Raw genomic sequence first — 25,127 nt, 5'->3', positions numbered from 1 at the left:
CTAAGTAAGGGATAAAAAATATTTTCACCTTAAAGTTAAGAAAAATTTCAAATTTACTCAATACGACAATGATTGCATGTGAAAAAACGTTTCACATGTTTAGTATACGACAAGCCCCATCTTCTTACAATTCCAGCAACAATTTGGTCATTCCTTGCCGTAATGGTTGGTCATATCAAAAATTGTTACAGACAAAAGTTTTAGGAAATGTTTAGAGGACTAACGATCACTTTAAACCGATTCGATATTGTGCCTGTTAAGGGATGTATGACTCTTTTTTTTATCTTCAAAACCTCATTTATTCAATCCCCTGGGGCTAATAGTTGGTAACATAAAAAAATTTACTTAGATAAGTTTTAGGCCCTTATCCAAAGAATAGTAGGAATTTTAAACGAATTCGATATTTTACTTAATAAGAAAGTTATAGCGATATTTTGTTTTTTTCGAAAAAGCCCCCTCCTCCATTTTTACCGGTATGGTCCGATTTCAACCGTTAACAAATTTGATAGAGATTTTTTGTATCAATTTGAAAGTGATCGACGCAAAATTACGCCAGTTATCGTGTCCACAAGAACGTAATATATATATATATATATATATATATATATATATATAAATGTATATATAAACTTTTGTCCGACGGTAGTTTTGAGGTCTGGGGGATGTGAAACGCGAAAATATGTGGAGATTTTCCGGAAGTCGAATCATGGTACTCATTATAATAGGTAGCTTTTTTACGAAATCTCCCGCTGTTAAACCTAATTTTTTAAAAATTCTGTTGTAAATTAACCAAGTCAAAGCTCTATATTGTTAGAGTCCATTTACGTAAATACTATAGTGGAGAAGGGCGTATGTATGATCTTTGTAACGATTAGCTAAAACTAGCCAACTGAATGTGTTACTGTATTAACCAGAAGTATACTAATTTTTGTAATACGAATAGTACTATTATTGGTAGTACGTAATACACTTGTTTACTTTGCTTGTTCTATTGAAATGCACGTAATAGTGTACCTGTTAATAAATAATAAATCTATAAAGTATTGAGTCTTTTGCACACGAGATAGCGTTACTGTATTCTGGCAAAAATCGAGGAATATTTCCGGCATGAAAGCAGTCGTGACACCAGCAATGACCTAAATATCCATCAACATTTGGAGAAAGCTGGATAAAAATAAATTCGACGTCTGAGTATAACGTTTTAGGACATGCTGGAAAAGTGGCTTTTCCCTCAACTAAATGAAGATTCACAAGAATTCATTTTTCAACAGGACGGAACTCCGCGCCATTGGTACCTAGATGATTGATGCTCTGAAGGAATCTTTATCTCAACATGTGTAGGATGTATCGGAAACGAAGAACTGGCTCATCAGTTCTGGCCTCCGAGATCACCTGATCTCGAAGGCCATGTGAAATTTTCTTGTGGAGGGTTTGTGAAAGATGGAGTTTTCGAACCACCTCTACCAATAAATCAGGCCGTTCTGTGTAACCGTATCACAGATGCGGTGAATTCAATAACATAAGATATGCTTCCTCGTATGGGACGGGTTCAGCTTAGATGTGTACCGTGCAGCCGAAGGGGGCTACATTGAACATTTATGAATTGTATCTGTAAACTTAATTGTCAGTATTAACAGATGTAATTTACTTCGGATCTGTCACTAATTGTTAATTTGGTGCACAGAGTTACGAAATTCAGTTTTTCATTTTGAATTACTCTGTATAACTAAAATTATTATAAATCTGTCAAGCACTTCACGTTATTAACATTTTAATTTACTTTCTTTTAATTTGAAATAAAAATTGTGTAAAATATCCGTATTCTATGAAAAATCTTTTCAGAAGGTTTCATTAAATACACATCTTTTTCTTCAAACATGTGGGGCACTGATCAATTATTTTTTTCAAAATTCGATGGGAGGATATTGTGAAAAACCCAATTTCAGTTTTCTTCAGAGGAATTTTAGACAAAAGTCTATTAAAGCAGGTATCTTAGCTACAATACACTTATAAATAATTCAAACAATTTTTTCCCCAAAATCAACCCCCGACTCGTAAAATTGAAATATATGTTGTTTTATTATTTTTCTCTATATCCCTTCGGTTTAAATATATTTCAAAAGTTTATAAAAACTTTATACTTCATATATAAATCAATAGATTTTTACAATTTTTTTTTTTCTAATTATAAACACCGGACCTTTTTTTTAACCTCCGGTACCACCGTTAGATATTGCTTCAGAGGATGAGATGAATGATAATTTTTGTAGCGTGTGAAAATGCCATGCATAGCCTGGATTCGAACCGGGTCCTCCGGATAAATTATAAACCCCGGACCTAAAATTACGCATAAAAGCTTATTTTTATTATTTCAGTCTTTTATTGAAGGGGGTGGGATACAGTTAGAGAAAATTTGACTTAAGAAAATTTGTTAAGCTTAACCTATATAAAATGTTTTTATAAAACCTTTTCTAATAACTTATTCTTCATCTCAAAATATATATATACATTTGGCTCTAACACTTTTTATTTTTACTTCCTTGTACTACAAAGTAAAAGAAATATTGTAATCGCGAAACATTTTGGTTTTCAAGTTTCAACGGAAATACCCATTTCGACCATCCCTGAATCCATTTTGACTAGTTTCGGCGTGATATCTGTACGTACGTGTGTACATATCTATCTCGCATAACTCAAAAACGATTAGCCGTATCATGTTGAAATTTTGGATTTAGGACTGCTATAACATCTAGTTGCGCCCCACCATTTTCATTGCAATCGACTGAACTGGAAGTGTCCAGAAAAGCCCAAAATCAAAAAAAAATTCATTTTAGACTTTTTCTTAACTGCCGTCATTGAACGTTTTTCGACAATATAACATACATAAGTGGTACTTATTTTCATTTCTTCCAGAGTTATAGCCAAATAAAATTTTAATTAATGAAATATTTCGATGTTACAAGGGGAAGGTAAATCCGTTCGAATTTTTTTTTTTTTACATTTTTTTTCAATTTAAATGTATTAATTTATTAATAATTTAAATAAACCTTTGATTACAAAAAATGTACGATAAATAATTCAATAATACCAATGTGAAAATAGGATGAGAAAAGATTATGGAGGTAGAAGAATTTTGTTATTTAGGAAGTAGAATTACTAAAGATGGACGAAGCAGGAACGATATAAAACGCGGAATAGCACAAGCGAAACGAGCCTTCAGTAAGAAATATAATTTGTTTACATCAAAAATTAATTTAAATGTCAGGAAAAGATTTTTGAAAGTATATGTTTGGAGTGTCGCTTTATATGGAAGTGAAACTTGGACAATCGAGTATCTGAGAAGAAAAGATTAGAAGCTTTTGAAATGTGGTGCTATAGGAGAATGTTAAAAATCAGATGGGTGGATAAAGTGACAAATGAAGAGGTATTGCGGCAAATAGATGAAGAAAGAAGCATTTGGAAAAATATAGTTAAAAGAAGAAACAGACTTATAGGCCACATACTAAGGCATCGTGGAATAGTCGCTTTAATATTGGAAGGACAGGTAGAAGGAAAAAATTGTGTAGGCAGGCCACGTTTGGAATATGTAAAACAAATTGTTAGGGATGTAGGATGTAGAGGGTATACTGAAATGAAACGACTAGCACTAGATAGGGAATCTTGAGCTGCATCAAACCAGTCAAATGACTGAAGACAAAAAAAAAAAATATTCGTATTCTAAATATGAACCAAATCGGTCCATAAATATCTGAACCCCAGCGCCATCTAGCGGGTTCATTTTTTACAGAGATAATTCTTTCCATGTAACATGTATTCTGAATATAAGGAAAATCGGGCCATAAATACCATTTTTCGAAATATCTCGACGCCAGCGCCACCTAGCGGGTCCAAACTAATTCAGAAACCTTCTACGTATACCCTCTACATCCTAAGAGGGTATACTGAAATGAAACGACTAGTACTAGATAGGGAATCTTGTAGAGCTGCATCAAACCAGTCAAATGACAAGACAAAAAAAAAAATAAAAAAAAACAATAAAAAAAATTGAATTAATGTCAGAAGTTATTAATGTAACAAACTTTTTTGTACTTTTCATTTAAAAAAAAAAAAGTGTACATGTAATTTAATAAGCGTGTAAGGAAGTCATGTGGTGACCACATCAGTTTTTAAATATTAATAATCGGGAAAATCATGTAATACTTCGCCAGCTTTTTTTTTTGTTTAATGGTTAAAAGTGGTTCCAATTTTATATATATATATATATATATATATATATATATATATATACAAGAAGGTTAGTGCAACCACAATATTCCATCCGTGGTCCATCAGTATGGCGGAATGGTAGCGTCTCTACCTTTCATCCTTAAAGTTCTGAGTTCGAATCCCGGTTAAACTTGGCATTTTTCATACACAATACGATTTTTCTATGATTAGTAATTGCAATTGGGTTAGATTATAGTTAATAAAAATTAATAAATAAATATACAAGAAGGAAAAACAATTTAAAAATCGATGTTTTCATATTTATAAATTCAATTAATTGTACACTCATTAAAAAAGAAATTGTGAGTGGTATCGATAAATACATAAACGGTTCTACTTTTTATCAATAATAATAATAATAATACAACTTGTTTTTGTAATATAATTAATTCTGCACAGCCTTTACGCCACTTAGATTAAATAGTTATTATATAATCTTATGTATGTACATGTTTTAACTTCAAATTAAGGGTTTTCTTTATAATATAAAAGGTTCTTGAATATATATATACTATATTATGCATGCTACATGTGCGTGCTGTGAAATAAATACGATGCAAGTTCATAGGTTATTTGGTTTTATGTGTTTTCTGTAACATATGTATTCCCTTACAAAATATTATATTACTAAATAAAAATTTTACACGATTTACCCTATATTAGATAATACATATGAACAAACATAATCAATTAAAGAATATAATTTTTTAAATTAAATTTATAAATTAATCGTTTAAGTATTTTTAATATAATTATTGATATAATTATATATCCCCCACTCCACTTGAATTTTAAAGGGGATTTAACATGGGTTTTAGGTTATTTTCATGTCGTGACGATATAGCGCTAGCATGTTTCATCACAAAACTTCAAAAATAACGTATATAAGGGTTTTTGGGGTCGGAGAACACGAATTTGAAGTCAAAAAACTCATTTTGGCTAGCTACGCTAGCTCTTTTTGATGAAGACATCTCAACTGAATTAAAACTGAAAATGGTTGAAAACTAGCAATTTCGGGTGAAACTAACGAAAATTTATTATCTGCGACAGATGATTATTGTGATTATGATAACGAACCTGCTCACACGAAACGCTACGAAACTAAAAATGTTAACGAATTGTTAAACAAAGAAATCGACTTTTTTGTCAACACGGAGTCTTTGAATTTTTTTAAACGATTCGAACTTGCGACTAGCTTTATAGAAATTGATCCATGTAAGCGGAGCGAAAACGAAGATTATTTGGCTGCTTTGAATTGTGTTAAAAATCTAAAGGTCGTCAATGACTGCTCAGAAAGAATGGTTAAGTTGGTGAAAGAATTTAGATGTAAATTCACTAGAGATGAAAGTCAATTGCAATATATACTACAAATTGTAAATGATCATCGCAAAAAACATCCAAATGTCTATAATTACATTACATATGTAATGTAATATAATAATAGAAATAGAAATCATAAAATTTTAACAACATTATTTGAATAATTATATACATGAATATAAAATTTTTAAAATAAAATGAGAGTTGATCTTTTTGAATCTATCCTTCAGATTTTTTTTAATTGACAACGACTTCAACAGTTTTAATGTGTCAAAACAGTTTTTTCACTTCAAATTCATGTTCTCCGACCCCAAAAACCCTAATTAAAGTTGTTTGTAATGTCTAACATTGATTTTTCTACATAAAAACGCTAGTTGTCAATTAATTGGCAGCGATTTTGACAGTTTTAACTTGTCAAAATAAGTTTTTAACTTAAAATTCGTGTTCTCCGACTTCGAAAACCCTTATTAACGTTATTTGTAATGTCTACCATTGATTTTTATACATAAAAACGCTAGTTGTCAATTGATTGACAGCGATTTTGACAGTTACAATGTGCCAAAATGACTTTTTTACTTCAAATTCTTGTTCTCCGACCCCAAAAACCCTTATATACGTTATTTTTGAAGTTTTGTGATGAAACATGCAAGCGCTATATCGTAACGACTTGAAAATAACCTAAAACCCATGTTAAATCCCCTTTAAAATTCAAGTGGAGTGGGGATGACTTTTTTCGAAAGGAAAGGGTTCATCAACGCGTCAAAAATTTTGTTTTTGAGAGTACTTTTAAATCAGGGAGTGCACGTTTTTCGACAAAACTTTTGCCCTATTTGGACCACTCTAATATATATATGAAAAAAAAAGGCGTTAGACAAGAAGATGGACTTTCACCAATCCTCTTTAAATGCACTCTAGTAAAAGTAATTAGAGAATGGAAGAAAGAACTCGAAAAAATAAATATTACAGAAAATATTAAAAGGGGATACAAAAACAAATTTATAAGCACAACTTTATTAGCCTTCGCAGATGATATCGTGATATTTTCAAAAGACATGGACGAGACTCGAATTAAAGTCCAGTAATTAAGTAAATGAGCTAATAAAATAGGCTTACAAATTTATTTCGAAAAAACAAAAACATTCTCCAAAATAAAAAAATTAATTACCAACAAAATCTCGAATATCAGGAAATTAAAAATTTATCAAAATATAAATATCTCAAAGATGTAATAACACAAATCACTTAAAAAAGGAAGCGATAAAAGAGCGAATGCAGAAAACGGCGTTAGTGTTCAACTTAATACGAATTTTACATAATAAAAAATCTCTTTCGCATAATGCTAAACTCTGACATCTCAAAACAGTAATTTTTCCAGGGGCGATATACGGCGATGTGTTTGAAAAATCTTTCGGATAAAGGCCTTTTTAAAATAGAAAAAAAGAATTTTAAGAAATATATATGAACACGATTACCAGGACGGAATTTATAGAAATTTATATAAATACAGAAAAAACAAAAAAACACCTTACGGAGAAGAAGATTATAATTTTATGGATATTTATATACACCGAGCGAAAATAGATTAAGAGACTAATATTTAACTTTTATAACAGTAGAACTATTAAAACTAACCGATTTAAAGAAGTAGAAAACAATCTTAAAACTTTCCAAAGAAACTTGTTTAAATAGAGATCGATTTAGAAAGTAAATCAAAGAATCTAAGTTTCCAAAGAAAGATAAGAGGAATAAAGAAAAAAAAAACAACAGAGTGGAAAAATAAAAAAAATATTGGGAAAACAAAAAAGTTCAAACTATTACGCAAACGTGATCCTTAATAATCCGGACTAACAAAAAAAAGTTAATATTTACAAATTATGCTCAAAGAGTAGCCGCATGGCGAAATGACTCAATTAAAGAGGGATAACAGTTGAATTAAAATAATCGACAGTCTTGTCGGAGGCCTAAATAGAAAAGCGGTAACTACAACAGTTTTTTCTAGATGTTGCTAAAGCCTTTGACAAAGTTTGGCAATAGCGGCTTGCTATATAAACTCGCGCGTACGACAATTCCCTGTCGTTATGTCAAATTGATACGGCCTTATTTACTAGACTGACAATTCGTTGTACGCGTAAAGGGAATAGAGACATAGCCGTTGGAGTCTCCTAAGGTGCAGTGCTTTCGCCGTTCTTGTAAACGGCCTACGTCAACATCTCGCTGTCGGAAGTAGTCAAAACAGCTCTGCAGACGACACGGAATATTATCACGAATCCAGAACTGTAGTTTACGCGATCGAGAGACTCCGAAGGCGGCGATTGGATCTAGTAGAGCCGTATCTCGATATGTGGAGAATCAAGGTCAACGGTGAAAAATCGGTGGCAGTGATGTTCTCATACAAGACATACAAGTTCCAGCCAGGTAGCTGGAAATTTGAGGATAGTAAATCCTCTTTGGGAAAACAGTCAAGTACCTGGGAGTAGTCCTGGATAAACGGCTTACCTTAGGAGAACACGTTAAATATGTGACCCAAAGGCCATCAGGACCTCACTATATCCAGTACTGAACAGTGTCAACCCAAGTCCACTGGCGACCAAACTGCTCATTTTTCGGCTACAAGTCCTGCCGATTCTAACATACGCTTACCCGGCACGGGTAGCTTTGCTGAACTTCACGCTTCAAAAGAAATTAGAAGCCGTCCAAAACATAGCGTTGCGGACGGTATTTGAAGCAACGTGGTTCGTCAGAAACGCCACTCTTCGCCACGATGCGGGACTACACACCGTATCCGAGGTGGAGGTAGTGAAGGCACACACACTGTTCGCGAGAGCGGCCGTGTCCGAACACGGCCATCTCCGGAACATCTGCAGAGAGGACCCTACTCCACAGGGTATAAGAAAACGGCCTCCTGCCGTATTAGACGAACCACCGTGAAGAGGCGATACGAGAGTCCAAAAATGACAAACCAGGCTTAGGAGCCTCTATATAACGTAACCTATAAATGGAAACCGCACGAAAATTCCGGCCGCGAAAGTGACTGTTAAAACTATAAAACCTATACGACAACCCGCACCGTCCCACGAAGAGACCGCAATTTAATTCAGTCAGCATATGCGACTCTCTTCGGAGAAGGGGGCGCATTGCTCCCTCCAAATAATTAGGGCCCGGGTAGGTGTATTCCTGCAGGCCAATAAGGTGCTAGGACCGAAGGGACTTGAGCGGATAGACTGAAGGGAAATCACGAAATGTACTAGCCTCAAAAGCTTAATCTCCCACGGTCAGACCCGGTAAATAAATTTCACGCTGGTCCATACGGATAGGAACGCAAATCACGAAATCCGTCCGTAAATAAAACTTAAAATTAATAACCGCCACTAAATAGCCCGTGAAATCCGCCCGATTATAGAAAGATACAGCAGCAAAGGACATTTTCAGGTTCTGCGATCTATAGGGGAAATATTGAAACTGCAGCCGTTCTTACATTCCGTTCCGTTCCGATAACAATCGGCATTCTTCCTTAACAGCTATACTGGCGGCCTTTTTGAAATGAAAAATTTATATTTTATTTTCCTAACGGGTACATTGCATACCGTTCAACTAGTGAACAATAAGCAACTCCAAGGTCCAGTGATATGAGGATATATATATATATATATATATATGATATAAAAATCAAGCGTTGTCATATTGTTTATTGAAATTCCAACAACCACAACCACCGGTATTCACTGTCTAGTATTCGAATCTGTATAAAAGTCACTAATTTTTACTAGGATTTGAACCTCAGAACCTTCGACTTCGAAATTCAGCTGTTAATGCAATTTTGACTATAGGTCAAAATAGGTAGTCAAAATTAGGTAAAAATCACTATATTATTTGCAATTTCCCCCTAGAATGTAATTTCTCTAAAATTATTAATAGTAATTGGAGAAATTACATCCAGAATCGTAACTGCCATATTTTTGTAATAATATGTTTATTAAAAACATATTATTAAACAGGTGCAATAAACAGGTGCCTTTGACGGCTTCTCCGTCAAAGTCTGTATTTTTTCTAAAATATTAACGAAAATTAAAAACATTAAGTTTTATTTCATACTGAATAAATGTTTCTAAGATAAAAATAAATTTATTATATTTCTAATCAAATCGCCTAGCAACATGCAGACCTATTGAAATATTTTTAAATTAACTACAAGTAAATTTACTATACAAGTATTGGTAAATATACTTAAAACAGTATATTTGATATCTTTTGAAACTTTTGTTTTTGAATATTTCAATTTCTTTAATAGATATGTATTGTTCTACTCGATTGTAATTGCTATCAAATTATTAATAGTAATTGTAGAAATTACAATCAGAATCACAATGCCTTTATTTTAATAGTAATAGAAATACTTTTTGTGTTTTCTAATATTATTAAAAATATGTACATCGGCTTATCCGTCAAAGCCACTGACCTTTTTGTCTAAAATCATTTTGTTTAAACTTGCTTCTTAAAATCTCTAGAGTTTGACGAAGCAAGATTAGACAAAATAGTACATCAAAATTGGGGTCAAATTTGAGGTTTAAATTTGATTTGAAATTCGGTTAACCCATATGATGCTGTTATGTTTTAATGGCGGTTTCAGTAAAAAAAATCCGGAAACTTAAAGTCAAGTCCGGTGAAGTCAAATCTGACGAGGTAAAAATCCGATGAGATTTTTTTGTAGTTTCTGTAACTTTTACAGTAACTTCAAAAAAATCAGAAAATCAAAAGTGTCAAATTTTAAATATCTCGGAGAAGTAATAACGTCAAAAAATCTAGAAAAGAGAGCGCTAAAAGAGAGAATGCAGAAAATGGCGTTATATGGTGCTGAATAATTGGAAAATGTTTCAGATTTTTATACCCTCTACATCCTACATCCCTAGCAATTTGTTTTACATATTCCAAACGTAGCCTGCCTACACAATTTTTTCCTTCTACCTGTCCTTCCAATATTAAAGCGACTATTCCAGGATGCCTTAGTATGTGGCCGATAAGTCTGTCTCTTCTTTTAACTATATTTTTCCAAATGCTTCTTTCTTCATCTATTTGTCGTAATACCTCTTCATTTGTCACTTTATTACTTTATTTATAAATTATTTATTTATATATAAATAAATGAAATCCAGCCTTACCAACAATTCATCGGCAGTCTCTTTTCTAGTACTTTTGGTCATTCGAGTATCCTCAGGAAAATTTATTCTTCAATTTTAACGATGAGATTTATTTGGAAGTTTCTGTAACTTCTTCAGTAAATTAAAAAAAATCAGAAAATCAAAAGTGTCAAATTTTAAATATCTTGGAGAAGTATACCGTCAAAAAATCTATCAAAGGAAGCGCTAAAAGAGAGAATGTAGCAAATGTCGGTTATGGTGCGAAGTGATTGGAAAATTTTTCAGATAAAGACCTTTTTAAAAAAGAATTTTAAGAAACCTATATGGACCCGATTACCAGGACAGAATTTATAAACTAAAAAGTGAAATTGCAAGTTACATAAAAATACAGAAAAAAATAGGGACACCGTTCGGAGAAGATTACAATTTACGGGTTATTTATACAGAACGAACGAAAACAGATTTATAAAACAAATATTTAACTTTTGTCACAGTAGAACTATTAAAACTAATCGAATTAAAGAAGTAGAAAACAATTTTAAAACATTAAAAATCGCTAAAGAAACCTGTTTAAACAAAGACAGCTTTAGAAAATTAGTCAAAAAATCTAAGTTTCCAGAGCAGGATAAGAGGAGTATAGGAAGAAAGTGGACCGAGGAAGAAAAACAATAGAATGAAAAAATAATGGAAAAAACAAAATGTTCCAAAGTATTGTGTAAACGAGATCCTTGTGGTCCAGATGACCAAAAAAAAAAAATCAGAAATGAAAAACAATTCAAATTATTTTGTTTTCAAGAAAATTACTTTAAAAAAAAAAATTCTATTTATCCATGATTATAAAGAAAAACCTAGGCATGCTCTCGTATACAACCACTTTATAATTAGAGCGTGCCCCACGCTTTACTTTTTAGCCGTTTATAAATAGAAGAACATTTTTTTAAAGTAATTTTCTTGACAACAAAATTAGTACGAATTTCTTTTTTTTGTTTTTTTTTGAAGAAAAGCATACTTTAATTATTTTTTCTGTTGAGGTTCCATAATCCTTAAGATTAATATCTCTTTCTAAGCATACATTTTATTTAAGTTTTTCGCTGAATATAAAGTTTGTTTATGATAGTTGAAGAAACCTAATAAAATTTGAAATCGAATACTTCAATACCAGCGGCATAAAAGATTTTATACACTGAAATACTGGTTTAGTATGGATTAATTGTTTCTTAATGGTTAAATCAATGTTGATATTGTTAGGGAATGAACTACTCCCAAATAAAGTTCAATTGAATTTATGAAATAATGTTTTATTTTTATGGTATAAAAAACTTATATGAATAACGATGATTCCACTATATAAATTATAATTCTGTCTAAACATGTATTAACTGAACGCTGCAGCTGTACGTACACTTCTCCTCGACAGCTCGATTTGAAGCCGACTGTACTTTCTTTCTTTTTCCTGTTGCCTCCGGTAATTACCGTTCAGATAATACTTCAGTGGATGAACGAGGTTATGTATGAGTGTAAATGAAGTGTAGTCTTGTACAGTCTCAGTTCGACCATTTCTGAGATGTGTGGTTAATTGAAACTCCACCACCAAAGAACACCGGTATCCACGATCTAGTTATCAAATCCGTATAAAAGTAACTGCCTTTACTAGGACTTAAACGCTGGAACTCTCGACTTCGAAATCAGCTAATTTGGGAAGATGCGTTCATCACTAGATAAACCCGAAGGGTTGAAGCCGACTGACCTCTCTCTTTCTTCCTGTTTAGCCTCCGGTAACAACCGTTTAGATAATACTTCAGAGGATGAATGAGGATGATATGTATGAGTGTAAATGAAGTGTAGTCTTGTACATTCTCAGTTCGACCATACCTGAGATGTGTGGTTAATTGAAACCCAACCACCAAATAACACCGGTATCCAAGATCTAGTATTCAAATCCTTGTCAAAATAACTGACTTTACAAGGACTTGAACGCTGCAACTTGATTTCCAAATCAGCTAATTTGGGAAGACGAGTTCACCATTAGACCAATCCGGAGAGTTGAAGCCGACTGACCTTTCTTTTTCTTGTTTAGCCTCCGGTAACTACCGTTTAGATAATACTTCAGAGGATGAATGAGGATGATATGTATGAGTGTGAATGAAGTGTAGTCTTGTACATTCTCAGTTCGACCATACCTGAGATGTGTGGTTAATTGAAACCCAACCACCAAAGAACACCGGTATCCACGATCTAGTATTCAAATCCTTGTCAAACTAACTGACTTTACTAGGACTTGAACGCTGCACTGCCCAATCTCCACCACAAGGACACATGTAACCAAAATATAACAACAGATATATTAAGCACAAAAAAAACTATTTTGGGTGCATATGGCATATCCTCTCGTCGGATCGGACTTAAACTTAACACAAGTTTCACGAATTATTGATGAACCGCAACAAAAGCTCTAAAACAATTAAGCTAATTATATCTCCGCCAAAAGATCCGGTATTGAAATCCAACTTCTTACGATGTCCGAGAAAAAATTGATATTTTAAAATGGGAATAGATACCTAACTTTCATTTTTGACTAACTCCAAAATTTAATGGCCATAATTCATAAATAAAAATATTTTAGTTAATTTTTAAATATTTATTCTATTTTCAAACATAAATTAATAATCGTAGGTCTTTCATGACTTTTTGTCCTCGCGTTCTCTAGCCCTTCTAAGTTAACAAACATTTTAATATTATTAATATCGGAATTATTATTTTGTAAAATCCGTTTTATATTCCAAAAGAAATTTTGAAAAGGCTAACTGTAATTTTCTCCAAGAAATTCACTCCTTCCTGTTCTTTGATGATTTGCAGTTCTCTTAAATCCAAAACTGTAAGATTTGGGAGAGTTTTAAAGCCGTTAATTTTCAGGGTCCCTTGTTTTTAACAAATACACGGATTTGGTTTTTATTGTTATCAACATGAAGATGATGAATTCAATGAAACGATATATGAAAAAAAATCCGTGACCGTTGACAGGATTCCTGGGATTTGAAAGCGAAATAAAATTATCTAGAAGCCAGCATACGCTAACCGTTTGGCCGTTTGTTAAATATCAGTTAAAATTTAACGTTATAAGTTGAATTACGCTCCCTTCATACTTGTAGATGTATTGTACTTGTATTCCTATAAGAACAACATACGCGAAAACTTGTGCTCTTGATAAGCAATATTCCCATAGGCCTGTTTCAACTTTTCAAACATCACATTCGCGGATTCCCCGAGTTTAACATAAAACTTGATTGCACAACGTCGCTCTAAATTCCGATCTTCCATTTTGTAACACAAAAAAAACACAACTTCGCCGATGGCGCTGTCAAAAATAATGTGTTGGCTGAACGGAGTTGAAACTCGTACTGACCATGTGGAAGGGAGAAAAAACCGGTCTAGCACAGACCGGTAGACACAGCGTTGCCAGAGCCCTCGCAGTGTTACCAATCTCATTAGTTTTCTCACACATCTCGTATACCTGTTTAATGAGTGATGATTAAAATCCGACCGAATTCACTAATTTTCTATCATCCTATTCGTTTGAGTAGCAATTTTGATATGTGTACAAAACGATAGTCGGATCACTATACAAACCCACCGGGTTGGTCTAGTGGTGAACGCGTCTTCCCAAATCAGCTGATTTGGAAGTCGAGAGATGCAGCGTTCAAGTCCTAGTAAAGTCAGTTACTTTTATATGGATTTGAATACTAGACCATGGATACCGGTGTTCTTTGGTGATTGGGTTTTAATTAACCACAATCTCAGGAATGCTCGAACTGAGACTGTACAAGACTACACTCATACATATCATCCTCATTCATCCTCTGAAATAATACCTCACCGGTAATTCCCGGAGGCTAAACAAGAAAAAGGAATCTGATATAACTTTTTAAAAATTGTAAGTATATTCTGACATAATTGCCGATACTGGTTCATCTATTGCTAAACCAAATGGTTGTTTGAAAAACTGATTATGAAAATTGGAAAAACTTCATTCCCGACATAATTTAATCATAGTTAATTCGTTTATATATTGTATATTTAAATCTTTGTTCTTTTTTTAATGATTATTAACGATTTAGTTATATCTATCTATATTTGAATACATATTACATATATCTAAAGATATAATTAGAATTAATTATATTAAATTTTGATTAAATTATAATATTTTAAGCCCTGATGATGGTTTGAAAAAACCGAAAGATCTCCAGGACTTATTATTTATTTGCTGGTAAGGTGGATATATCATTTATTTACTTTTAACTATTTTATTAAAATATACTAGCGGAACTATGTTCAAGAAATTTATAAATATTATAAAAAAAGTAAAAACTTATAGTAATTTGAGTATTAAAAAAAAAAAATAATAAAAAAAGGTAAATTAAAAAAGAATAAATAATAATATTTAAAATCTATGTTAGATTTACTTTCATAAAATTGTAAGTTATTACAGATTGTTTGAAGAATAAATCCTCAGTTAATAGATATAGTAAGGATTAAAAAGTAATTTCAAACTTAATTCCTTATTTTAAAATGTAGTAACTTTTTCCTTATTTTTAAAAAAATTTCTTAATTTAATACACTGAGATGAAAACTACGTTTTTTATTATTATTATTATTATTATTACCGTAATTAAAAAATATATTACAAATTTAAAACATTTATTTACTGTACAAAAATATTAACAAATTTTTATGTTCAAAATATTTTTTTATAATTAACAAAAAAATATTTTTTTTTTGTACTTTTGAGGCCACTCTGGATCACTTTATTGATCCATATTTCATTCCTCTTGAATTTCTGTATTAGTCGGCCTTTCGATTTTCCCAGTATTTCTTTAATTCTATCGGATCGTTGCCTCTTGATCTCGTCTGTGACTTCCACTTTGTTATGCCTTTATAATTTTTTTAACGTTAAATCTGTTGTTTTGTAATGCGTAGTTAATTTTAATTTTATCAGGCGTCCTGAACCCTCAAGCCAATTTCTTTGGATTTTTCCAATATATCTTCCACAGGTTTTTCTGTTAATGATCAGTTGTTTTAGAATTCGGTTCTCAGGCATTCTTTATACGTGGAAAAAATGAGGAATTCTTCGGTTTTTTCATTGTACTGAAAATCGGGTCGACTTGTTTGTAGACTGTTTCATTTGTGGCAATTCGCCAGACTCTATTCTTTTGATAACTTTTATTTAAACAAGTTCTGATAATTCGCCTTTCTTTTTTAAGTAATTGGTCCGTTTCACTTTCATTCTTAATCTGAAAGATAGTCTCACAAACATAAAGCGCCACCGTAAGAACTACTGTGTTATAATTAAAAACCGGATTATATGCAACATAAAAAGCTGGAAATATGCATGAAAAATGCTTAAAATAAGCATGAAAAGTGTGCAACTTTAAACAATAAAAAAATAGTAATTTTTAATTTTTTTTAAATTTAAAAAGCAGCATACAATTAGTAAGTAGTTGAATAACAGATCGATAAATTCGATAATTAACAATTATTTAAAATTTTGTTACTTTTGTAAACGTAAACAATCAGTACTGTTGTTCCAAATGTTCGATAATAAGATTGTGTCTTCGATCACTCAAAATACTTTTTAAAAGTGGAAAGGATCACTCCATAACCACTGAGATAACTGGGTAGTAATTGAATTTGGGTGCTAAGTTAGGACTTATTGTTTCTGGTAAAAGTTCACCCGTTCCATTAATAAAACTATCAATTTGACACAAAGGTTCAAAGCCTCGGTTATTGTTCAAAATGTTTTCAAATTTTTCTTTAAGTTTACACGGGAACACATCTGGCAATGCGGAGTTCATTTGGCGGATTTTATTCATGGACTGAATAGATTAAGTCAACGCCTGGAGTTTCAAACTTTGTAATACCAGCAGGTATGTGGGAAAAATGAGTGCTAATCACAGCTACGTTTTTTTTTTTATACTAGAATCGTTAAATGCTTCCTTGGACTGACAAACTGCCATAGTCTCTACACTATCGAAGTCGTTTACTACACCTTTCATTACCCCAAAATGTTCATTGTAAAAGAACACAACTTCAATCCACGTTCCCCATCGAGTTATCACTGGTTTGGGAGGTAAAGGAAAATGTGGCAGTTTTTTTTATAGACCCTATTGCGAGCAGGTGCCTTAAGAAACACTTTCTTTTTTGATGAAACCAGTTTATTTACATTCCCAAACGTGGATCGTACTTCTTCAGCGAGTCCATGTACTCGATGAGCAAAGCACGTCACATGAATCAAATTAGGATAAATACTTGAAGAGCTTTGGCTGCTTTGATCATATAGTGAGCAGCATCTGAGAGAAATATAAACACTTTCATCTGCAGAAGATTCAGGAAACATTTTTTTAATATCCTCATTCACGAATCTGGCGGTCGTAAAATGATTTGTCTTTCCAAGGTGTTTCCAGGCCACCAAATAGGAAGAAGAGGGTTCCAGTTTTAATGCACCGAAATTCGCAATATAACGGCCAAAAGTGTCGGTTGTTTCGTCAGCTGAAATCCAAATAACCCTGTCCTTGGGTTCATTGCGTATTTCTTCCAGAACATGCAGGTAAATTTTGTACGTAATGTTGATTCATCTGTATATTTTGATTCAAGCAATATTTTCGCAAAAAATCTTTGAAAGTAGGATTTGTAAGTTTGTGAAGAGGAATGTTACTTGTAATCAATGCTTCACATAATTCCATGCTACAGTGGTTTTATATATATATATATATATATATAAACTAATTACGTTAGAAAATTATCCAAATTAATAGAAAATTTTCTAATGCAAATCATTAAGTCAACAATCAAACAAACAAAAACAAAAGCAGAAAACCTAAGTCCTACATCTTAGACGAAACGTCGAGGTTTTCTGATTTTGTTTTTTTTTTGTTTAGTTGTTGATCTATTGATTTACATTAGAAAATCTTTTATATTAATTTTGATAATTTTCTGACTTTAGTTTTTTTTTAATATTTGTCTAACCAAAGAATAGAGTTTAGTTCGTATTTTATATATCTATAAGACGTTATTAGTGAAATGAACTTTTATGTACTTTTAAAAATGTGTTTATATAATTTAATAGGCGTACTAGGTCAAGGGAAATCATGTGGTGTCCACATCAGATTTTTTTTTTTAATAAAAAATATACTGTTAAAATTAAAAATAATGATGCCTTTAGTACCCATACAGTTGCTACTAAGTGTATTGTAATGATACAATTCATATGTTTCGTTTAATACTCGTACAGTTAATTTACCTTTTTTTTATCTGTACAATTGTTTGAGAGATATAATAATATTTATCAGGATAATATCAGAACAAAATTCGACTATCTATTTAAACAAGCTTTTCATGGGCATTAAGCAGTCTAAATACACCACGATACAAACATCAAAAAGAATCAAATAAACGTTTTTATTGTTTATACAGAGTTACATTACTATTGCATATTAAAAGGATATATTTACTTTAATAACTTTCAGTCTATGTTTATAATGTTATACATTAAAATTCATTCAACAAAATGGCTTTTGATCTTTTATTACGAGATGTTCATCAATTCTCAAATAGTTATTTCAATCTAACTTGTTATTTATTTCTATGTTGAAATATAAATTAATTTTATTTCCATAATAATAATCTGTGCAGAAGGAATGTACTAAATACATGCAGAACAGTTCATGATTTTATGGGTTTTCATTAATTTAACAGAAAATATTTTATACGTTTTATCATCTTTTTATAATTTAAATATAAATTTGTCTAATAATAAAATAACTATTTGTTCTTTGGAAAATGAACGATTTTACCAAGTAAGTTTTACCCAGTATGTAGAAACTACTAAGACAGACATTTTTTTTATTTTTTTCGTTTTTATTTATATTTGATTAATTATGTATAATTTTCTAAAATTTAAAGAAAAATTTTCATACAAATAAAAATGATTTGTACTAAACATTTAAATAATAAATTATAAAAAAAATTCCAAAAACTAATAAAAAGAAATCTGGGAAATTATTGCATGACATTTCCGATTACGCCGGCCTACGAATCAACGGGGCTATTTTTGATGACTTAATATGATTGAAATTAAGTATTAAATTTAAACAGAAATACAAAAAAAAATTTGTTATTAAGATAAAATATTTATAATTATGTTTTCAGCTAAGATCACTGTAATTTTTATATTGTAAGGTATGATTCATCCTCTATGAATCATACAATCATATTGTAAGGTATGATTCCTCCTCTATGAATCATGAGACCTTGCCGTTGGTGAGGGGGCTTGAGTGCTCAGGGATACAGAGTAGCTGGACCGAAGGTGCAACCATATCGGGGAGGTATCTCTTGAGAGTGAGACTAAGGAATGATTCCTGAAAGAGGGCAGCAGCTCTTTCAGTAGTTGTTAGGGGCGTGAGTCACAATGACTTAAACGGCCATATCAACATCACTCAGTCCTCTGAGTACTGCGCAGCTGAAAGCAATGGAAAACTACAGCTGCTTTTTTTCCAAGAAAATGTGGGTCTCTGCATTTTCATATAACAATGATGGAGGCGAGGGAATATGTAAAACAAATTGTTAGGGATGTAGGATGTAGAGGGTATACTGAAATGAAACGACTAGCACTAGATAGGGAATCTTGGAGAGCTGCATCAAACCAGTCAAATGACTGAAGACAAAAAAAAAAGGTATGATGTTCCAGTGACATCCAATGGAGCATAAATTAGCATTTTTTAGATACATGATAGATAGACTATATAAATTACTGTTAAAGAAACCAGTATATAAAAAAGAGTTAAACATTATTATTCATGTAGGAGAAAATAACGGGTATAAAAAAGAAATGATCAAAAACATAGAAATGAATTAAATAAAATTAAAACAACCAACGATAAAAATAGGGTAAATTAACATTTACTACGACAAAAATTTTTCTGATTGAACGATTCTATAGTAAATATAATACAAAAACGGTTATGAATTCTAATAATAGTCTAAAATAGATTTTTAATAGTAAAATAGAAGAAAACGATATGTACAACGGTAATGGAATATACAAAATAAAATGTAAACGATTTGCAACATAGATTGGACAAACGGGAAGAAAATTAAAATTAAGATATTACGAACACATATGAGATCTTTTAAAAATCAAAAACAAAATTCTAATTATGCAAAACATTTAATAAAAGAAGGACATGCCACAATAAAAATGGAATCAATGAAATTGATTCACAGAAGTGTTAAACGAAAAAAAAAAATTAATATTTTAGAAAATCCAGAAATCATTAAATTAAAAAGTAACAATAAATGAACAGATAAAAAATCAAGCGAATGTCAATTTCAAGAACCTTAATTTATAGAAAAAAGGAAATAGATAAATAAAATTAAAAGATAAGTATACCACTAATAACAAATAAACAAGAAGACCAAATAAGGCATGACGTCAAATATAGGGAGTGGAGTTGGCTAAACTATATAAAGAAAGATTGGCAGAAATTTAAAAATAGAAGTACAATTAGTTTTGATAATGGAATAGTTCCAAAACGCGTCAATAAGTGATAAAAGAATGAAGCTAAGAAAGGCAAGCAGTATTCAAAAAAGAAAAAAAAAATTACTGATTTTTTTTTAAATTAGGGGCCCCGTATTAAAAGGTTTTTTTGAGACTTTTATATTTAAAAAGATGATGAGTTTAGGCAATGATAATTGGGAATTTCAAATAAAAAAATTGATTTTGAGGCTTCCTTATTCCAGGAGAATTAATTGGTTAAAATTAATGTTAAAAGTGATTACAGTAAATTGAAAAAAAAAGAAATTGAAAAAAATATAGAAAGAATAAAAAAAAAAATACAGCCACAATTTTAAATATATTAAAATATTCTAGAAAGGGGGGAAACGTTTTTGTAATTTTTTTATAAATATACTAGACATTTGGGGATAATGAAATATCAGTACGTTTATACTGAGTCCGACATATAAATCTGACGATTTTGTAGTAATTGTTATGTTGGCATCACTGTCAATGAGAAGGTGTTGTACATCGACAGGTCTATTCATGCTATTTCACTAGCCAGTATTTTGTGGTCGGGTGAACAACGAGCATTTGTGATTGAAGCCTATTTTAAAAATAATGACTCGGTTATTGTAACACAGCGTTTATTTCGCAGATATTTCAATTTAAATCGACACGCATCTGTTCCTAGTAGGAATATGATATTTTTGCGGGTGAAGAATTTTAGGAACACATTGTCTGCTTTAAAAATGAAACCAGCAGGACGAAAACGGACTGTGAGAACGCCTGTAAACATTAACGCTGTAAGGTTAGTTGTTACGCGGTCTCCACGACGTTCAGCAGCGAGATCTGCTGCGCTAGCCATTTCTGATCGAAGTGTACGACGAATTCTTCATGCCGACCTGAAATTCCATCCGTATAAGATGTTGTTAGTGCAGCAACTTAATGCAAATTATTGGGCGTCTCGCAAAGCAGCTTGCGAGGTCATCCTCGAAAATGTCCACCGGGATGCCGTTATTCTTTTAAGCGACGTGGCGCATTTTCATGTATCAGGATTTGTGAATAAACAAAATTACCGTTATTGGGGTTCGCATAATCGACGGCAAATTCTTGAAAAACCACTTCACAGTCAATATGTTACAATATGGTGTGCTGTTTCAAAGTTTTTCATAATCGGCCCGTATTTTTTTTAAGAGTTAAATCGCAGAGTAACAGTAACATCTAATCGATACGTAAACATGTCGAATGAATTTCTGCGACCGAAACTGAATGACTTTCAAGAACGTGAAATTTGGTTTCAACAGGATGGTACCACCGCCCATTTGGCGAGAATCGCAATGGATGTTCTACGAGAAACCTTTTCTGGACGTTTGATTTCCCGATTTGGCAACATTCCTTGGCCAGCGCGTTCACCTGATCTGTCTGTTTGTGATTTTTTTCTGTGGGGGTATCTCTCAAACACAAAGTCTTAAGTAGTCGATCACAGTCGATTACAGAACTCAAGGAGGCCATTCAACGAGAAATTGAAGCGTTTCCGCAAGCGATGATTGAGCGAGCAATGTCAAGTTTTAGAATGAGGTTAAGTGAGTGTGTGAGGGGAAATGGAATGCATTTGGACGACATAACATTCAAATAAAAAAGATCTATGTAAGTAATTCACTATAAATTGCAAAAATTGTTCTTTAATTTGATATATTAAATGTTTTAATAGTACGAAACATAGTTTAATTATTATCCCTCAAAAATCTCAGGTTTATATGCCGGACCCTGTATTTTATAAAGCCGCGCAATGGTTCTTTTACACTAACCTTTTTTTTTTTTTGAATTGGCGCTTTTAAACTTTTAAATTAGCGTTTTATTAAGGCGTTTTAGAGCAAAATATATAAATTTTAATTTATTTTATAAATTCTATTTTCAGAAACTAATTATAAAAATGATTTAATCAACGGTACAACGAAAAAACTTTGACACGAAAGTTCACTCATTAATATAACAGTCTTTCATCCTTACTGCTTATTTAATAATAGAATTGGAATAAATATACGCTTATGTGCTCTATAGCTCTAGAACTGTGCTGCAAGAAGGAAATTTTGTAATCGGTGATAAAATGGAGTAAGGGTTTATTTGGATTTCTCAACGTTTCATGACCCAGGGACCCCCAAAAAACGAAAAAAGTGGGAAATTATTTTCGTCCGTACGTATATATGTGTGTTGGATTTTTTTTAGTTTAATAAATTTTGACTGGATACCCGATATTGATGAAATTTTGTACACAAAATGGTATATATGAATTAATTTGTATTTTTTGGGGGGTCAGTATGTATAGAGGAAGAGGTACATACTTTTTCCTGGTCAATTTTTGCAAGATTTTGTAAACACATTACGCTCATATTAAGCTTATGTAAATAAGCTCGGTAAAACTTTGGGGGTATATATCTCCACGGAGTGGATAGTTTTTTGGGTTCAATTTTCTAAACATAACCCCACTTTATATTAAGCTTAACATGTGAACATAATTATTTGCAATTTAAAAAATCTGATGTGGTCAACAGATGACTTCCTTTACGCCTATTAAATAACATATACACGTTTTTAAAAGTACATAAAATTTTATTTCTCTGATAACTTCTGATTTTTTTCTTTTTTTTATTGTTATTGTTGAATTATTATTTATTGTATTTTTTTTTTTAATTAGAGATTAATAAGTATTAATAAATCAATATATTTAAATTTAAAAAAAAGTTAAAAAAAGGAGATGAAGTCTGATTCGAACCGATGTGCCTTCCCCTTGTAACATCCAAATATTTCATTAATTAAAATTTTATTTGTCTATAACTCTGAAACCAATGAAAATAAATACCAGTTGTGATATATCGTTGAAATGCTCTCAATGAGGGCTTGTTACTGAAATTAAGAAAAAATCCTAAACCAGTTTTTTTTTTTAATTTTGGGCTGTTTTGGAAACTTTTGGTCCGGTCAATTGCAATAAAAATGGGAGGTACACAACTAGATGTTACAAAAAACCTAAATCCAAAATTTCAACACTCTACGGCTAATCGTTTTTGAGTTATGCGAGATACATACGCATCTACGTACGTACAGATGTCACGCCGAAACTAGTCGAAATGGATTCAGAAGTGGTCAAAATGGATATTTCCGTTGAAATGTGATAACCGAAATTTTTCGCAAAAATGGTAAAAATCTTGCCCCAAAATTTTCGCCTTCTCCTAAAATCGAAAAAAGTTATTTTTTGTTTATTGCATCTTTTTTAACCAATTTTTTGTTACTTTCTAAAGTAGTAATAGTGTAAGCAATCGAAAACAAAAATACTTTGGGGCAATATTGGGGGAAGTAGAACCGATAAAAATTTAAAAATATCGATTTTTAAACATTTTTTCAACCTTTCTTGGTTTATTTTCATGTACCATTATTATCCAAGTATATAAAAATAAATAATAAATGTCAGGAAATTATTATAAGTTTGATGTTAGCATTTTGTTTGATATATAGAAAAATTTCGTCTGCCATTCTAAATTTCATTTTTTGAAATTATTTTTATTATTATATTATTTCACGGGTATTTACGCGCTTATTTACATGCCGTAGGGAATTCACCGTCCCCCAACTGCCACTATTGCCCCGGTATACAGAACGATGCCGAGCACAACTTTTTCATATGTGTTCGGTGGGCGGCAGATCGAGGGATACTAGAGGCAGATCTCAGACCACTGAACCTCCTGGTTGCGATAATTCTCAGTGATCTAAGCAGCTGGGAGAATGTAGCTCGATTCGTCAGGAGTATATTCAGGACCTGTATAATCCTGAGCCAGGTGAAAGTGATAATTAGGTAGCGGCTTTCTAAAGCTAGAATAGGAGGACTCGGCCTGAAGGAATGTGTAAAACGGTTCTGGGCTGAGTCCTGGTAGAAAGGGCATTCTGTGCTTTTTCTACTAGGGTATCAGGACCGAGTCCTGGACCCCCCATTCCGTGCGTAAATACATCTCTCTCTCCCCACCAGCAACAAAAAATTATTATTTAAATTATTTTAAACTTTGTGTAATTCAAACTAAATAGTAATAAGTAAAACGTAGACATGAGTTAAACGGTATGGTTTATTAATTATTATCGTTCACAGCCGTTTAAAGATTAAACAGGTACAAATAAATATACTGCTCTAGTATATTTAACTATTTTCTAGAAAATTTGGAAGATAGAATTGCTATAAATTAGCCAGAAGAAAAAATGTTACAGAAAAACGATGTATAATATAAATAAGACGAGTATAAAAAAATATCCTTATTTCTTTAATTTAAATTCATAGAGCATCTTTCAACAGGATACGGTATATTTATTTATAAGCCTAACCCAATAAGATACCATAAATAAAAAACGAATGTAAAGCAATTCCATAGGAGTTACCAATCAATTTAAAATATTATATTTTTCCCCACCCTTTTAATTTAATAAAATTTTAGATAAATTCGACTTATTGTAGCATAACTTTTCACAGTTTCAGTAAATTTACATTACTGATCACAATTTTTACAGCTACAATATTAATATCTAACCTAACATATTAAACTTATATTTTAATACACATATAAATGTAGGAGATAATTTTAATGTTTTATTTTGCAATTTTTAAAGAACAAAATAAATAGAAATTATATTTATTTGTCTGAGGAGAAAATAAGTAAACAAATATAACCGGGGTACATAATTCATACCCAGTGGTTTAATACCTTTCCTGGTAGAACTTAATAACTCGCATCGTAATATAAAACGAGCACTCATTCATAAGAGTTACCTTCATATTTTATAAGTATATGCTAGCTTTATGTACATAAAAACAA

The 25,127-nt window shown here is 31.7% G+C and overlaps 1 protein-coding gene across 1 annotated transcript in view; it reads right to left on the bottom strand.

Annotated features, from left to right (window-relative positions):
* Positions 1-25,127, bottom strand: part of AstA (allatostatin A) — a 581,607-nt gene that overhangs the window by 198,903 nt on the left and 357,577 nt on the right. The gene's annotated exons all lie outside the window — the stretch shown is intronic.

The sequence above is a fragment of the Lycorma delicatula genome, chromosome 11, assembly GCF_047948215.1.
Source record: "Lycorma delicatula isolate Av1 chromosome 11, ASM4794821v1, whole genome shotgun sequence".
Classification (NCBI taxonomy): Eukaryota; Metazoa; Arthropoda; class Insecta; order Hemiptera; family Fulgoridae; genus Lycorma; species Lycorma delicatula.
This window is presented reverse-complemented; position numbering and strand designations above follow the sequence as displayed.